Source organism: Euprymna scolopes, chromosome 2, assembly GCF_053919585.1.
Source record: "Euprymna scolopes isolate OS-2025 chromosome 2, ASM5391958v1, whole genome shotgun sequence".
NCBI classification, from domain to species: domain Eukaryota; kingdom Metazoa; phylum Mollusca; class Cephalopoda; order Sepiida; family Sepiolidae; genus Euprymna; species Euprymna scolopes.
In genome coordinates this window covers 17,418,358-17,433,120 of record NC_136483.1, presented here as the reverse complement: position 1 = coordinate 17,433,120, position 14,763 = coordinate 17,418,358, and the positions used below count along the sequence as shown (strand labels likewise).

At 35.1% G+C, this 14,763-nt stretch overlaps 1 protein-coding gene across 15 annotated transcripts in view; it reads right to left on the bottom strand.

The window, feature by feature from the left end:
- LOC145289209 (talin-1-like) overlaps positions 1–8,175 on the bottom strand; it is a 617,531-nt gene extending 609,356 nt beyond the window's left edge. For 14 of the 15 annotated variants that reach the window (XM_080136391.1, XM_080136396.1, XM_080136401.1 and 11 more), the window contains exon 1: positions 7,655–8,175. The gene's annotated coding sequence lies outside the window, so the exon portion shown is untranslated. Of the gene's footprint in view, positions 1–2,028; positions 2,172–7,654 lie in introns of all 15 variants that reach the window. The other variant, XM_080136395.1, reaches the window with a different exon arrangement.
- Between the last annotated feature and the right edge of the window lie 6,588 nt (positions 8,176–14,763).

The window sequence follows — 14,763 nt, the reverse complement described above, 5'->3', positions numbered from 1 at the left end:
TTCATGGAGAGCAAAAAACACTTATGCCTGCACGAATATAAAACGAATTTGCAACGAAAAAGGAATCATTATTGTTTGGTCATTAGATTAGTAATTGAGCCAAATTGTTATTAAACTATAAATAATGCTTTATTTATATCATTTTTTTTTTTTTTTTGTATTTTTATCTATATTATTTATATGTCTTAATATCTATGGTTATTTATGCAAATGTCTTCTATTCGGCAGTTTAAATGCTTTCAAATTCCTTTTACATTTTGAAGGATCACGTAATAAGCAAGACTAGTACTGAATAAATAAAAAACAATTTAAACTTTGTGAAAAAAACAAATTATTAAAATTTTTTCATTAATTTTTTTGCCTTGCTTTAAATATTACTTTTTCTTTTTCAGAACGCCGCCTCGTTTTGATTCTGACGCCAGTTCGTTTTTATTCAGTTTGTTTTTTTGTTTTCATTGTTGCTTTGGGGGGGGGGTATATAATTCTGCATCGGCAAAAGTCGGTTTTGATAGGTTTGCTGCACCAATACCTATTTTTCATGTAGATAAATAATCGATTAATGGGTTTGTATTACTGTACACATAGATTCGAAAAAGTTGTTCCAGTAGTAAAGATTATATATTTAAAATGGCACCCAACTCTCTCTTTCACACGGTAAGTTTGGAAAAAGGAGTTAAAAATTTAAAAAATATGCCAAATACTGTTAAAACCCCACCGAATATATGTCAGCCTATGTTTACGGTAACATATTAAGCGAGTTTCTAACAGTATTTTGTCTAGTTTTTTTTTTATTTATAACTTCTTTCCCCAAACTTACCGTGTCCGGACGCCATTTAAAATTTTCCAATACATCAGTAAACACTGTATGTTTTTCGAGCTGAATAAACATGTTACATTAAATAAAAACACTAGAAAATTATCCAGTTAGAGAGAAAAGTAACTTATCTTGCTTTTGATAACATTTATTTGTTATATATTTATTTTTCGGCAACTTTTTCGAATCTATGTGTACAGTAATACAAACCCCGATTAATAATAAATAAATAAAAAATATGGGTAGGTCATGTAGAAGCAATAGACACAGATACAGTAAGTGCTCACAATTTTATTTGAATAGAAATGACAGACAACTACATCGCCCCTCATACTCCTCTTCACACATAATACCTTTTTTCTTTCTTTTTTCTCACTCCACTAATCTGTCCTTAGTCTCAGCTACTTCTTCGACGATTGCAGGAGAAAAACAAAAGCAATCCTGATTTAATTAAATACGTTGCTACTACATCGAGATCAAAGTGTCAGTTCTCTTGTTCTTTACTCAACAGCTAATAATAATATTACGGCATATATATCGATAGACTATTCATTGATTTCGATAGTTTCACTTTTACACTACAACTAGTCTGCAGAGATCTATCAATTACGATATCTTGTCTGTAGATGTACAAAAATAAAAATTGGTTAAATAAAGCGTTAGTTGTTATCGATTCTGTTAAGATTATTTTCATGTAGCAATTATTGAACTTCGCACGAGGAAAATTTGCATTTGTAAATAAATCGTATTTATCACGTACGTTGTGTAGCTAACACGCGCATCGGAACATGGACAGAATTTTAGAATTGAACCGCGACCGACGTAAATATAATCTATTATACGTCAGTCGCGACTGAACTCTTTAATCTACCGGAATAGACTGTTCTAATTTTCATCACACATGACTGAATAGATGTGTTAATTTTTTATGTCTCAATAATTGTTGTCCATAGTAAGAATTGAAACATTAGCTTCTAAAAAAAAGTGTCAATAAGAATTGATTGTTACACAAACAGCACCTTTAACCGTTACGCCATGAATACAATTCTAGTATACATCTTGAGGGCCTACTGCTAGAAATTATTATAGATTTTGTTTTTACCGTTACTCATACTGAAATTTGTCCTGCTGGTATTTTCGTCTACTAGTTATAATTATTGGTTCTCATATTCTACTGAATCTTATAGTACGCCCACTTTAGAGGCTATTCTTACCGAACATGTATACTGTTTCTTCGAAATTCCGTTTCGTTCTAGAGTTTAACAAAATAGGCACTTGAAGATCGGAGGTTACAGCGGTCGGAACTCTTTGAAAATAACAATCAAATGAGAACAGTTGTCTGAATGACCCCAATAATCTAAAAAAAAAAAAAAATTTTTTAATAAAATCGCAACCGTATGAAAAGGTTCACTATCAAATGAAATTATTCGAAAAGCGATATGATATTGACAAGAAGAATCCACCAGTCCAGTCCACTCCACCACTTATAAACATTATCACTAAAAAAAAATATTGAGAGAAGTTGTGGGGGATGCTTATTTACTTCCGGATACGATTTTTAAAATGGAAACTCAGCAGACGAGTTGATTTATTTTTGTTCAATGTTACATTAAAAAACTCAGTGTTAAAACAAAACAACCGGAAAATACAACAGGTAGAAAAACGAAACCAACTATTCATCGAACTACACATTCAGTTGATCACGTTCAAATTATTTCTTCCGTGAATCAGATCGATCTGTACATTATCGATTATTCATTTAATTTTAAAGGGCGATTAATTTTATTTTCCTATCTTTAGAATAGAACAGGTGCTTTGTATGACCACAAATAATTTTCCATACAAACAACCTCTATATTAATAAAACTGCTTGGCATATCTGTGTGATTATCGTTATTTACTATTAACTCAATATTCATTGAAATGGAAAAAAAAATCCAATCACGTAAACCAAAATGATTTGTATATCTCATTTCAAAATGGGTTAATTATGAAACTAAATCCATCATTATGAAGTTTTTGATAGTAAACAAATCGGTTATTTTAATAAAATAGTTCGACAATAAAAAAAACGGAAGACTCCCGGGCAACGCAGGGAGGGTATAACTAGCATATTTAATATTACCATCTTTCAAAGCATTTGTTTTACTCGAGGATTAAGTGTTAAGAAGCCCAGTTTAAAATACACCAAAATCGCTTCAATGTCATTTATACAAATTGTTTAATTACCCGTTATCAACTAATCTGGTGTATATTGCCATAAATATATCGAACTATTTATATCACCACTTGCAAAGTTAGTTTTATTATTACTCAAAAATTTTAGAAATCAAGTTTGTGTAGTAGTCGGCAAATATTAGCAGTGTATATTAAGTCGACTGCTTATATTTTGAACAAAAATAAAGTCATGTCACGTGTTGTCAAAATTAAATATACATTTCTAATGGCAAAAATAATAAAACTTGAAAACGTGGATGCTACTAAATCTCATCAGGAAGTTGGAATTTCGAAACAAACATCGAGGTTGCCAAAATAACGGTGTTGTCATTTCTAATTAAACCAAAACTAAAATTACGAGTAAACCGATCGTTTTTGTAGAGTGATAACAAACTTTAATAAAATTCTTATTTAAAACTTACTTTTTTTTAAAAAGATATCTTTGCATTGCACACATGTCTTTAGCCTCGTAAGGCGGCGGCGAAATAGTAAAATATGTTGGAATTATTCGAACTACTAGGTTCATTTTGTTGCATTCACAACGTTTCGGCCGATATAACCTTTAACCTTCTTCACGTATTTTCGAACATTTTTATGTTTAAAGCGAGAAGCCGGGCAAAATTTCAAACGGAACCCTTTAATACACAAGGTAGATTGGCCAATCTACTGTTTCATATTGCAATATAGGGAATTTCGAAAGATACTTAAAAAAAAATGATGCCAAGTAAATAAACTAAGAGTGTCCATATTGGTTTCAGGTTTGGTAAAATCCCGTAGCTGAAAGAGATATACAAATTTAAAATCGTGTTCCTGAAACTGAAAAAAAAAAAAATGTTTATCGATATATTTTAATACGGTTGTATTTTTTTTTTCTGTAAATTGTGTTTGCTATTTAATTTTGTTCAGTCATGCGGACAATTTATTTATTTTAGTCCTTGAATTTCGTAGATCAAGGTAGGAAACAAAAAAAAAATATGTGCATGGAATGCAACAATTCAGAAAAACAAATTAACTGTCCGCATGAATGACAAAGGATTAGCAACACTAGAGACAAAAAATATGCCACAATGAAAAATTTACATTGTATATACATAATAATCTCAATAAATCAGTGTTTGTTTATTCTTGGCGTGTTTGCTTTTCGGCTGTTGTATTGGTAGCCGTAGGGACTGAGCTATACAAGTATCAAATGAATAAAAATAAGTAGCTTCAGATTAATAACTAAACGGTTAAAAGATTACAAAGAAGTACTTTATTAATACATTTTATATATACAAAATCGCTGACGAAAAGAAATAAAGCAACGAGTATCCTCACTTGATGTGAATTTCTATTTCTGCTTCTTGCAAATATAGAAAGAAAGAAAAAAACGAAAAAGAAACAGGAGTTGGTGAAGAAAAGTGAAGTGAGTTTTCCCCCAAAAATTCTATCACCAAATAGGGTAAAAAGATAAGCAAAAAGAAAAAACTCTGCGGGAAAGGACGAAGAAGAGGAACAGGTGAAACTAGTTTTATGGCTTATACAGTTAAACATTAAATAGGTTTCTTTTGAGATATACATATGTCATTATTTTCAAATAATTATAAAGTAGAATGTCTAAAAGCTGTAAAATATTTACAAATAATAGTGTGCGTGAATGTTTGCCTTCAAATTAAGTTTGGCCATAAAATGAGGGATCAATTTCACCCTAAAAATGTAGTCCGAAATAAACGCACGTAGGTTTTATAAAAATTGAATTTTTTTTTTTACATGTAGCATATACAAATCATTTTTTTTTTTTAAATAAATACAATATATTAAAATTTTCATTTAGTAAAAGAAATTTCTTTCTTTGCAAAAAAAAAAAAAATAAATAAATAAAATAAAAAAAAAAATAAAGTAGCCCCTAAAACTTTCAATACTTGCTTAAATTTTGCTAAGAATTCTAAAGCCAGAAATGACTTTCTATTCGACAGTTTAAATTCTTTAAAATTCCTTTCAAGTTTTCAAGGGTGCTTTTTTTTTTCTTTTAACTATGACAATTTACTTGTTTACGAAGAACCCGAAACGCATTGTGGTAGAATTTAATTAAAATTATGTGTAAGTCACGTCAAACGAAACAAACAGACAAGTTGTACATTTTATTATTTTTTTTTATGAAATGTGCAACAATTAGACAACTTTTAAGTAATCTCGTGTCGTTTTGGAAGTCCTAGTACTAGCAGTCGTTAGGAAAATAAAACAGGATGTATCTACGTGTGTAACAAGTGCTTTTTATGCTCAGAAAATTGACCATAAATGGATTTGGGGGAGTAAAAACAGAAAGTCACAAGTTTACTTGTTGTTGTTTTTTTGAGTAGGAGAAAATGTGGGTCCAAATTCTTGGAATATTCTAATTATAAAAAGTAAATATAAACTTTTCTTGTGTGCTTTAAATTAGCTTTAAGTAAATAAGCTGCTGGGTGTGTTTATTCGGCGTTGCCCGGGTGGAGGGTTTGGAGAATAATTCAAAAGTCATATTTACATTTTATGGACAGTATTATATTTTTGATTTCAATAAATATTCAATCAGCAATGAAAAATAATTCACTGTATTTATCAAAGTTACGTATAGGGGAGCTAGCCATTTATCTTTCAGCATAGTGTGGTACCTGTTCTGATCTTTTTGTCATCGATGCAGGAAAACTGTTCAGACAGATATTTTTTTTATTTATTTTTGTACCGATCCAGACTGACCCTTTTTGTAAAACTAGATTCCCGTCCTCCCACACTAAAACCGAACTTGTGGGGGAGGAAACTAAATAAGGACACACATTTGTCTCAGAATTTTTGCTAAAGATTGGGTCAAATTTTGAAGATTCATTCCAACTCATTTCTTTTAAAACATTTTTTCTATAAAAATAAATATTTGAAAGTTGAAATTAAAATCGTGTTTTTATCAAATATTTCAGGTTCTAAAATTGAAAAATAAATTTTCAATCTTGAAAACTAGTTGGAATGTATTATTTTGAAAGTAGCAGCTGATCCAAAATTAACAAATAATGTCTACCACGCGCCTAAGAAGTTGACATGAAGCAGCCATTATGTCGAACTCTATTATAATATCTATACAAAAAATGTTTAAAAATAAAAATTAACGAGCCTAGAAATGCAAAGAAACGGGTATTAATTGTTTTTCCTTTTTTAAAAAAGTGCTTATACAGATTAACCCCCATCCATGGCTGCTAATATTGTATAGTAATGAATTACAACCGCGGTGACCATACAAAATTAAACTCGAGTTCTTGAAACGGAAAAACAAACTATCGTGTAAAAAAAAAAAAAAAAAAGATTCTATTTAAATTACATTTTATTTTCATACATCGTTGCATTGTACCTATTTTTGAAAATTGTTGCTTTTTATTTAGTTTTTTTGTTAGTTTTTACATTTTTTAGTCACGTGGACATAATTTTAGTTATATATTTGGTTTTGTTTTGTTTTGCATAGTTTGCTGTAGCTTTCGTGTCAGTCTACGAAATTTACAGAATTTTCAACAATCGGAAGCAACTTTTCAATTATTTGAAAAAAAAAAAAAAAAAGTTATGGCGGATCTGAAGGAGCTTTCCCCCCTGTCGTAAAATTATTATTATTGTCGATAACAGACTTAACTTTCATATTAGCAGAAAAATATTTTTAAAAGCTTATTTGATGGCTTAACGTAGGGGCACTTAAATTATGACGTTTTCTATTAACTTTTTCTTTTATACCACAAAAATAGCTTAATAAGGAGAGTTTTGCTGACTGACCGAAAAGTGGGGTATCAATTTAATAGAACGTTATAATTTAAAAGTGATCCTTCACGTTAAAAGTCAATCAATAAACTTTTTTAAAAATTCTAATATGAAAGTCAAGTCTTATCGACGATAATCCGCAAAAAAAAAAAAAAAAAAAAAAGAAAACGTGAAAAGGAATTAATTTTACGACGGGGGAAAAGCTCGTTCAAGTCCGCCAAAGTTATAATGTAGTGGAAGGTAAATTGCAATACAAAAATGTAAATATATTTTCGTTTCATGAACACGAGTTTCATTTTGTGTGGTCGCATTTTAAAGAGTCAATATTGGCAGCTATGGGGGCTGATATGTATAGGCACCGGGTTGGAGAATACATTTTTGAGAAATAGTTTGTTTTTTTTTCTTGATGAGGGGAGGGTGTCAGAAACGAGTTTGAACCTTCAGTTTACCATTTTTAAATGCCAAATTCAACAGTGTCTCTGCCAACAACCGAACAATTCTGAGCTGTTTGTTAATTTGAATTAATATTCAATATTACTTGTAATTCTTTAATTTTTAAAGAACGATGATTTAATGTTTACTTTATTCAAATAGAATGCGAAAGATTTTCATATATAAGTAAAAAAAAAAAAATGTGTTTTGAGGGGAGGGGGAACGTTCTTTTACTTATGTCCTCCCTCCACCCCTCTCTCTGTCTCTTGCCAAACAACTGTAACTGTCTCTTTACAAGGTATGAAACAAAACAATACATCGTCCCGTTCGCGCCTCTAATTCCGTGATTAAAAGCAAAACCTACTAACAAACATAGACGACGTCAAGATCGAACTGTGTGATAGATTATTGGTGAGAAATAATTAGATGGATCCGACTTACCGTTATTGTGAAAAAAACCGGATTCTATAGCGGTCTTAAAACCAGCGCACACCCAAAGCCGAGCATTATGATGGCGTCCCTCTGACGTCACACCGGAAGAAAACTCCTTCTTCTTCCACTCCTCTAGCTCTTCCCTCTCCCTCACCAACTTTCCTTTTTTTCTTTTTTTTAAACGCGTTCTTGTATTAGGCCATCCTCCCATGCATTACCTCCTCCTCCTCCCCAAAAGGAGAGGAGATGAACTTATTGCATGTCACCTCCTATCTAGTTTGAACGTGCCTATTTTTACAGCCGTTCAGAATGCCGAAGAGAGGGGGGGGGGTTTCGACCATATGCCCCTATTTATTCCCCCCCCCCTGAAAGGCAAAGTCAGGCAAAAGATCATTTTTTATATGAAGGATATCTAACTCCTCAGAAAGGGTTACTCTGAATGAGACAAAAACAAAATTGTCCCTGTCAATGATTTCTCCTTCTCTGAGGCTAGAAACGGGTACTACGCTTTGATGATTGCCTCAAATTATGTCAAATCGAACAGTGGTGAAAATGCGAATAGATATGAAATCTTTCCAGGCATTACCTACTTGCTTTTAAAAAGGGATTGGTTTATTGTCGGTCGCCTGCGGAGCCTCCATTAAAAAATGTTGACAAGGTTCACGACCATTTGCAGTGTTCCCTTAGGTGGGGGAGAGGGCTTAATTACCCAACTTAAACCATCTCTGTGTCTAACTTTGCTGCGGAGGGGGGGGGGCAAATAAACTTTATAAACCATTGAAATTGTCTTAATTTTACGAATAAAAAATATCACAAAATCATTTATTTTGCTCTGATTTTATTTATTTATTTATTTATTTTCTTAAAGGTTTCCAAGTTCGAAATCATATATTCCAAGAAGATCAGAGGGTTATATTGACCGAAACATTGAAATGAGAAAAATAGTCCGAATATGGATTCTGTCCTGCAAAATCAACAGCTGACTATAATATTGCATATGCTTAGTGAATCTATTGATATGCTTAAATTCTAGGGCGATAGCTTTTTATAGGGTCTGGCACAAAGGTTTGCTTCACAAACTTGCTTGACAACTATGCAGACGACTACTGTCTATAACAGCACTTTGAAGAACATTCATAATCAAGATCTCGTTGATTCTCTCTCAAGAGCATGTGGTGCAATGGAGTTAAATCATTTGCTGCTTATTTAGACTTGCACTTTTAAGGAAAACTGTGAGTAAAGAAAATGCAGAAAAGTCTTTATGGTGCGTGTGCCCATCACAGAACGAAGATGGCATATTCCAAAAATCGCGTAATTTGATCCAGTAATGTTTTTATATTTAAAAAAATAAAATTTAATGACTTGCTCGGTGCAAGAAACACAAGTTGTCATATTTGATTGAATTTCACATTCATCTCAGATTACCTCCCTTTAACAACCTCTCTAGAAGTAAGGGGTTGTTTTCCTGAATAATTGCAAATCTGAATAAGCAGCAAGTCAGCTTTTTTTTTTCTTTTTTTTTACAAGGTGGTCACCACTTATCAAGGCCCGGAAGCCACTCGGGGATAAGGGTTATTGCGTGTACAGTACATTAATGTTGAGATTTGATAAAATGTCTACTTAAGACTTCCACAGGCGTGCACTTCTAAGAAAGAAGCTTTGTTCATGGAATCTACGTTTTGGTTTTGGCACAGATAAAGAGTGGAGGAAATTTTAGACAGTGGTTTCAGCTAGACGGGTGTTTTTCGTGAAAGATCGGCGAGGGGGGACCAGGGATTGGAGTTCAGACGAGCACCTGCCATGGAAGTAACGATAAAACAAAGACAGCCTCACAACGTCTCTCCTGTGGGAGAGAGGTTGCAGGGAAGAAAAAAGGGCATCCCCACTAAGCGTACATCTAAACAATATGATATAAATGCAGGGGTGCCCCAGGGTTCTATCCTTGAACCTCTATTGTTCCTAATATTCATAAACGACCTCCCCGACAAAATTGCCTCTGAGATGGGTATATATGCTGATGACACTACACTCTATGGCAGGCACAACAGGAAGACGAATGAACACATTTCTAAAGAAATGGCAGAAACACTAGAGGAAGACCTCCAATCTGTGGTGGAATGGGGACAAAAGTGGTTGGTCGCGTTCAATGCTGCCAAGACTAAACTAGTTTCATTCAATAATTACAAGAAACCCTCTCTACCACCTATAGCAATGGCCAACGACTCTTTATCTGAGAGTACATCTTTCAAACTCCTTGGCCTAACGTTCACAGGAAACATGAGTTGGAACAATTACATTGAAGGCATTGCCAGGGCCGCTGCAAGAAAGGTGGGCTCTCTCTACCGTGCTAGAAAGCTACTAACACCCAAAAGTATCCTGTACCTCTATAAGGCCACCATTCGCCCATGTATGGAGTATTGCTGTCACATCTGGGCTGGTGCATCTGCTACTAGTCTCTCGCTCCTTGACAAGGTTCAAAAGAGAGTCGCAAACCTGATAGGCCATGAACTGGCATCTAAGCTTCAGCCTCTGTCCCATCGACGAAATGTTGCATCCCTCTGCCTTTTCTACAAGTATTTTAGTGGTGAATGCTCTGACGAACTGCAATCTCTTGTGCCCCCACGACGTGAGCACCCTCGACAAACACGACAGGCTGCTAAATCCCACCCCCACACTGTAGAGATCCTTAGATGTAAAAGACCTTTTAACTCCAATAGTTTCTTCCCCAGAACCGCTAGACTCTGGAATTCCATTCCAGGTCCCTGCTTCCCTAACAGTACTGACGTGCAGAAGTTCAAGTGTAACGTGAACCGACATCTTGCTGCCAAATCCCTACATAGTACCCCAGTAGTTGTTGCCCCTGATAGTAGCCCCCTACACCAGAGTGGCAATTAGCCTTGTTTGGGGTGAAAATGTAATTAAAAAAAAAAAAAAAAAAAAAAAAAGCCACGGAGTCTATTTTGTACTCTGTCAAGGCAGGATAGAGTGTTTTTAGTAGCTCCTGCCCAGATGTGGCAACAGTACTCCATCCTTGGACGTACTTGGCTTTTATATAAGTAGAGAATTGCATCAGCAGTGAGATATCTTCTGGAGCGGTAGAAGGATCCTATACTTTTTCCAGCGACTTTGGCAATAGACTTGATGTATGTGTTCCATTTCAGGTCAGGAGTAAAAGTCAAGCCCAGAAGCTTATCAAAGCATGGAGCTTCCCCTAGTCGAGAGCCATCCATTTCTATTCATGTCAGATGGGGATCAGAGTATTGATGATGTAAAGATAGGAGCTTGGTTTTAGATGCATTAAAAGTAACTAGCCACCTTTTCCCCCACTGTACCACGCGCTCAAGATCAGAGGAGAGAGAATCAGAGAGAACTTTGTCATTTACAGCCTTTGATGTGTTGCCATAGATGGTTGTGTCATCTGCATAGATGTTAACGAATGATTTAAATATGTGTTTAGGGAGATCATTGATGTAGATCGGGAAGAGAGTTGGGCTCAGGATGGACTCCTAAGGGACTCCAGCATTAATACTGAGGGCCTCTGATTTCTGCCCATCAACCACTACTCTTATGAGCCTATCAGAGAGAAAGGATTTAATGATGGAGAAAACATTTCCAGTTATACCGTAGCTGGAAATCTTGTGAAGTAGCCTTATGCCATACTTTATCGAAGGCTTTTGATATGTCAAGAGCAATTGCCCTAAAGAGATTCACTAATCCTATGAGATATAACCGTTAGCACATCTGCGGTAGATCTAGCAGAACGGAAACCATATTGTATGCCACTAAGAAGGTTATTTGTGCTGAGGTGGTTGACTACTTCTCTATTTAATATGGATTCCAGCAACTTACTCATGACACACAGGAGACTTATTGGTCTGTACTGAGAGGGGCACAACTTATCACCTGAATTCTTAAATACAGGGCATACTGATGAGGTTTTCCAGGGTATTGGGAAGCACTTCTCTTTAAGGAAATACTTAAACAGTTTTGTAAGTATGAGGGCAAGTTCTGGTTGAAGCTTTTTCAGCACTATAACTGGAATGCCATCAGGGCCAGTTGCTTTACTGGAATCAAGGTTCTTGATTAGTTTAGCGACCTCACGCACAGATATTTATATGTTGCATAGCATGTTGTATGTTATAGGAGGAAATATGGGGAGTTGATGGCCTTCGTTGTGTAGGGTAGAATTAGCTGCAAAGTTCTTGGCAAATAGTTTGGCCTTGTCTGATGCTGACAAGATGACCTCAGGTCCATTGATGATGGTTGGGATAGAATGCACGCTTCTGTTCAGAATCCTGTTTGCTATTTGCCAAAACTGGTGGGAACCAAGCCACTTCTCAGCAACTTTGGATTTAACGGACTGAGTATATAGCTCTCTTGCATTTTTTATTACTCTTTTACAGTGGTTGCTGGCAGTCCTGAAAGCAGCTCTAGTCACAGTGCATCTATTACATTGGTAGCTATGGAAAAAGTGATTTCTGTGCATGCTGGCAGCAGCACATTCTGGGGAGAACCATGGCTAGCTGTTAGGTTTTTGTCAGAATTTTTGGATGGTATGAATCGATCTCGTCTGAGCCTACAATTAACCATTCAGTCAGGTCTGATACTATGGAGGACACATCCCTTTTAAACATGGAATGTAGGGGTAGATCAGATATAAATGTACGGAAGCTATCCCAGTCAGCCGTATAGTATCGATATACCATACAGTGGAGCGGTACGTCTGAAGACTTATTGCATTTCATTTTTATCTTAACTGATACAACCGAGTGGTTGAAAGATCACAGAGGGGACAGAACAGAACATGAACTTGTTATCTTTGACACCTCAAAAACTAAGCTTCTCTCCATTTGCTATTAACATAGGGAGCTGATCTTCACATAAATTGTAAGACTATTAGTGATGGGACAATTCCAAGATTTTTCCAAATTCCGATACAATTACCGATTCTGTGCTAAATTCCCGATTCAAATCCAATTACCAATTCCAATTCTTTATAAATCTCTAAACATTTTACTACAGCGTTGTTATTTTTACCCTGGTTACCATAAAAACACATGCTAAATGTACAGATATTTTCCTAAGCGTAAAAATACACTTGCGGGGGATGATCTATTCATTTTAGCTTTACTGGTAGTTTAAAATCGATAAATATTTATTATTTTATCATTACTACCAACACTGGAAGATTTTGTTTTAAACAAAATCAAACAAAAAACACAAAAGAATCGTTTTGGCATAGGAAAAGAGACACAAATTTTTCCAATTCCAATACCGATTCTGATTAATCATCCCAACACTAAGAACTATCTCCTGTAATAATCTCTAATAAAAGTGTTGCCAAAGAAAGTGTTGTCATGTAGCTGAAAAATATGACTATAGTTAAGGTATATTTAAGGCTAGCAAAATTGATTGGAATCAGTTGAAGTTGCGAGTTGAAACACTTAGAGGTTTACTGGTCAACTCACTTGCCAGTTGTTTGTAATTGACATGGACTTGTAAATATATTCTATAATTTATATCCACTTGATATAACAGAAAGGAAAACAAGCATCTTCTGTAAATAACAAATTATGTATATTTATTTAAATGACCTACACCGTTGGGTGTAGGTTGTCAACAGTTAAAACCTTGAAGAAAGGAATAGTAGTAGTAAAGTTTGACTGGCAAAAGTCTTTTTTTTAGACTAGTATATCTTCAAATAAAGATAGCTTTGCTTCTTGCTGTAAAGTTGATAAAAGTAGGAGAGAGTCAACACCTTTTTTATTAGTGTCTGGAAGGTCTCTGCATGTTCTGTAAATCTCCAAAGGTCTGATATCTTAGGTATGACATTCAGTGGTGAGAACCCTGTTTAGGAGCTGTGGGGAATGTGGAGTTGTCCTTTAGTTACCATTGCTCTTAAACCTCATAGTGGTAATATCTGCCAGGGCATCTGGTGCTATGAGGTGCCTTCAGTAAGTTTCCAGACTTTTTTCATATGGGCACTTTTATTGATAGCACAGACATGAAACTCTATTCTCCTTTAAAAGTAATTCCTTCCGGTTGCAATGCACCTGTTGTACCATTCCAACAACTTTTAGAAAGCCCCATCGAAGTCCTCTTGTGCGAGTGTGTCAATGATTCTGACCACTCAATTGTATTAGTTAAGATAAAAACGAAATGTAGTAAGTCCTCAGACATACCTCTCCATCATACAGGCTATCGATACACTATGGCTGACTAGGATAGCTTCCGTTCATTTATATCAGATCTACCCCTGCATTCCATGTTTAAAAAGGATGTGTCCTCTATAGTATCAGACCTGACAGAATGGTTAATTGTAGGTATAGACAATTTCATATCCTCCAAAAAATTTCAGCAAAAACCTACTAGGCAACCATGGATCTCTATGTGCTGCAGAAATCATTTTTTCCATTGCTTCCTACGTAATAGATGTACTGAGACTAAAGCCACTTTCAGAACTGCCAGCAACCACTGTAAAAGTTTAATAAAGAATGCAAGAGAGATGTATGCTCAGTCCGTCAAGTCCAAAGTAGCTGACCAGCGGCTTGGTTCCCACCAGTTTTGGCAAATAGCAAACAGGATCCTGAACAGAAGCGTGTGCTCTATCTCAACTATCATCAATGGACCTGAGGTTATCTCGTCAGCATCAGACAATGCCAAACTCTTTGTCAAGAACTTTGCAGCTAATTCTACTCTATGCAACCAAGGCTGCCAACCACCAGTATTTCCTCCTGTATCGGAAAATACTCTATGCGACATACAAATATCTGTGCGTGAAGTTGCCAAGCTAATCAAAAACTTTGATTCCAGTAAAGCAACTGGCCCTGACTAGATTCCTATTATAGTGCTAAAAAAGCTTCAACTAGAATTAGCTCCCATACTTACAAAGCTGTTTAAGCGTTGTCTTAAGGAGAATTGCTTCCCAACAGCCTGGAAAACCTCATCAGTATGCCCATATTGAAGAATTAAGGTGATCGGTCATCTCCCTCTCAGTACAGACCAATAAGTCTCCTGTGTGTTATGAGTAAGTTGCTGGAATCTGTGTTAAATAGAGAAGTAGTCTACCACCTCAGCAAAAATAAACTTCTTAGTGACATGCAATATGGTTTCCATTC